At 41.5% G+C, this 4,150-nt stretch overlaps 1 non-coding gene across 1 annotated transcript; it reads left to right on the top strand.

Moving 5' to 3' along the window:
* Positions 1-322: 322 nt before the first annotated feature.
* TRNAP-UGG (transfer RNA proline (anticodon UGG)) lies at positions 323-394 on the top strand. Its single transcript has one exon. It is a non-coding gene; the product is annotated as a tRNA-Pro (tRNA).
* The last annotated feature ends 3,756 nt before the right edge of the window (positions 395-4,150 follow it).

A 4,150-nucleotide genomic window follows, 5' to 3' on the forward strand; every position in this document is an offset into this window, starting at 1 on the left:
TTTCTGCTTCCTGGGGCTTAGTATCTGCCAGGGCAGGGCGTCAGCAAAAGAAAGACAAGAAGGAAGGGAAAAAAAGGAACCAGTCCTTACCCCAAAGCAAGAAGGATTTTGCCAGAACAACTGGTCCATAAATACTGGGTTTTAGTTAGCATATCATGGAATATCAGGGTAGAAAAAGAAGGACGGAGAGAAAGGAGAAAACTAAATGGCCCAAGGAAAAATTTTTAGTTCTTTTAATCATCTAAGCAGTCCTACCTGCTCAGTCAGACTAGAGGAAACCTTAAAGCTCTTTCTTGTGCCCATAACAGTAGCCTACGGTGGTGGCTCGTTGGTCTAGTGGTATGATTTTCGCTTTGGGTGTGAGAGGTCCCGGGTTCAAACCCCGGACGAGCCTTTGTTTTCCTCCATTCATTATTGGAAACCCTGGTGGTGTAGAGCTAAGAGCTAAGGCTGCTAATCAAAAAAACAAAGGCTGCTAATCAAGTGGTCAGCAATTCAAATCTACCAGGTGCTCCTTGGAAGCCCTAAGTGGCAGTTCTACTCTGTCCAGTAGAGTCAGTATGAGTCGGTAGCGACTCCACGGCAATGGGTTTGGTTTTTTGGTTTAGCGCACAGTGATTAAGAACTCAGCTGCTAACCACAAGATTAACAGTTTGAGTCCACCAGCCTCTCTTTGGAAACCCTATAGAGCAGTTCTGCTCTGTCCTATAGGGACGTTACGAGTCGGAATTGACTCAGTCGCAGTGGGTTAAAATGGCTCTTTCTTAGGATCCTTGACAAAGCAGTCAGTGGTGGATGCGTGATTAGACGACCTTGAACAACCCAAACCACAGCGATCAAGAAACGCGGAGGCAATTAACACCAACATTGAGTAGAATATCCACATTCAAGCGACCGACTCTACCAGCGGCCACAGTGGTTCAGTTCGAGAGGAGATTAGCCTTAATATTTTAAAAGTTTTCTTGTGCGACTCTGGGTTTTATCAGGCTTGTTAATCTGGTTCATCGTAAAACGACTTTCATTGGAGGTTTTGAAACACCCTCTTGTAGAAAACATCCCACATTGCACATACACCTAGCTGAAATAAAATGCCATGAGAAGTGGCAAGTACCTAATTCAAATTCCTTCCCTTCTACATTTCTTACATTCGCCTACAGAATTCCAGTTTCTTGTCTTTAGAACTTCAAATAAAGTCACATAACATGGTCCTTTCACAGCACACCAAGATTTCTGAGGGAGATGCAGCCAAAGGACAATGTAGGGGGGTGAGGAGAGAGGGCTGAGAAGGGTAAGAATAGATAGATGCATCTCAATTGCTTTTGTTTCCTAAAATAAACACTCTCCATTGGAAGCCAATTCAAGAAGCTTCTACTTTTTGCCATAGGAGAAATAAGGCACCAAGAAGGGGCTCCAGCTTTCAATCACCTGACCCGGAATCAGAGGCCTTTTCCGTCTGGCCACGGGACCAATACACTAAAGAAGTAGTCCAAATCTGAAGGGGAAGTGTTACCAGGGAGCATTCGGTTTCTATTTTCAAATGTTTAACTTGGAAATTGGGAGAAAACTCAACAACATTCAAAAAGGAATCAAGTAGCAGTTGAAACCACTGAAAACAATTACATAGAATTAATAAACTGTGCAATGATCAGAAATGACCTATTTTTTCAAGGGCACTCCTCTAAGACACTGATAATAATGATGCTTTTGGGTGGAGAAATAAGAGTCAAGAAGAAAACTCTTCAATAAAAGGGTGCAGATGACAGCAAGAGGAGAGGAAACTCCAAAAGTTGGTACATTCAGACCTTTCCCGTCTCAAAGATAAGATGGCATTGCTTTGAGGAGAAAGGTCTGGAAGCTCAAACAAGAGCACCTCCTGCCAGAAATGCCCGTTTTTTATGCCAGGAAAAGATTTTATTTTAATCTGTTCATAACATAATTTTTAACAATTTCATCCTCTATCAACAAGTAGAAGAATCACATGCAACTAGGGAGTAGGTCCCAAACCTCCCTTGGTAAGTGGTCCAGAGATCTGATGGGTAATTTGGTGGCTTCCAAGTTATTTCAAGCGGGAGAAGTGGGCCAAAATACCTTGGAGGGGCACTTCTCTCATTGAAATCCTAACCCCTCAGATATTTTGCTTAAAAGTCATCCCTGAGTTCTCGTGGTATTGATTCACAAAGGAATCCAAGGCAATTTTGTATGACCCACCCCTACCTATGCCTGATATATTGGTAGGGTAGGAGAAAAGAGAAATCCACAAATTCCCAAAGTACAGCAATTACAAATTGTCTCAGTTTTCACATAGCCTTTGTTTCTTGGAAGTGCTGAGTTTTTTTTTTTTTTTTAGAAATAAAAAACACTCTTGTCCCAGAGGAACTATTCTGTCTTTCCTCCACAGAGAGGTTAGTCTTTCCTTCACAGCAAAACTTCCCTATTCATTCCCAGATTGACTGTACAGTATTTTCTGAGGTTTCGGTCAAGACTTACGAACTATCTTGAATCATACTCTGGACGATATGTCCTAATGTACATTAATTCATAAAGATAATTATCCTCTTCCTTTGAATTTGGTGGCAAAAGGTGAATAAAGATAAGACAAAGGAAGAGAAGGAAGAGGAACAGGAGAAAGAACTAAGAAGAAGGAGTGGCTCACATTGGTGAACAAGGTACATCCTTAAGAAAGATAAGCACAGAGATGGAGAAGATTAAAAACAGGCTCCTTTGCGACCTCATCATTTTGATACATTCTCATACATCTTCGAATTCTCTCCAACTCTTTTCTCCTGTTTCCCAAGGCTGCAAGAAAGATGTACAAGACAATGCAGAGAAATATGAAAAAGAGTAGCATTCGTGTTGCTTCAAGAAAAATAGGTGCAACTGGGGAAATAAAGAACAAAGGGATAAATTCACATCATTCGGCAAGTATTGAAGACCTCCACATCTATCCGTGCCATCAGAAAGCTGGCAGTGCTCTGTCTTAGGGTCGCGCTCTGGTTGTTAAAATTTAAAGAGATACAAGGCAAAGACAGAAGGAAGAGAAATGATCCAATGGATGACACCACCTCTTTCAAACAAAATATTCTTGTCAACAAGGAGAATTCAAGGAAAACAATCTGAACACATGAAATATGAAACCAGTTGGCAACATACAACCAAAAAAATGAACCTGTTGCCATCAAGTCCATTCCAACTCATAGAGAACCAGTAGGACAGAGAAGAAAGGCCCCACAGGATTACCAAAGAGCAGCTAGAACATTGCAACTGCCATAAAGAAGCCTAAAAGAGATGCTCAGGAAACACTACATAGGTTTGGGTAGCTCAGTTGGTAGAGCAGTGGGCTTTCAATCTGAGGGTCCAGGTTTCAAGTCTCTGTTCAGGTATTCTTAATTATTTTTCTTACAGAGAAGGGCTTCATTTCACCCTAGTTACCTCTCTTGGGAGCTCTGCTTCTTCACTCTTCTCATCCCACTTTTTGCTCTACAGAAATCTGAAGAAAACAGAATGTGAGTTTTAGTCTTTAATTCAAATCTTAGATAAACATCAGCCTGAGACTAGAAGAACTAGATGGTATCCGGCTACAACCAATGACTTCCCTGACAGGGAACACAACAGAGAGTCCCTGAAGATGCAAGTGAGCAATGGGATGCAGACCTCAAATTCTCGTAAAAAGACCAGACTTAATGGTCTGACTGCGACTAGGAGGACCCCAAAGCTCATGGTCCCCAGACCATCTGTTAGCCAAAGCCAACTCTTCAGACAGGGATTGGACTGGAGTATAAGATAGAAAATGATACTGGTGAGGAGTGAGCTTCTTGGATCAAGTAGACACACGAGACTACGTGGGCATCTCCTGTCTGGAGGGGACATGAGAAGGCAGAGGAGGAGAGAAGCTGGCTGGATGGACATGGTAATACAGGGTAGAGAGAAGGAATATGCTGTCTCATTAAGGAGAGAGCAACTAGGAGTATATAGCAAGGTGTATATACATTTTTGTATGAGAGACTGACTTGATTTGTAAACTTTCACTTAAAGCACAATAAAATTTTTTTTTAACTTGTAGAAAATTCAAAACAAATGCATACATTTCTTAGTCTTCCTTTAGTGCAAGAAAGGGCTGAAGCCTTTTCAATGATTTAAAAGCTGTACATGC

The sequence above is a fragment of the Elephas maximus genome, chromosome 1 (assembly GCF_024166365.1).
Source record: "Elephas maximus indicus isolate mEleMax1 chromosome 1, mEleMax1 primary haplotype, whole genome shotgun sequence".
NCBI classification, from domain to species: domain Eukaryota; kingdom Metazoa; phylum Chordata; class Mammalia; order Proboscidea; family Elephantidae; genus Elephas; species Elephas maximus.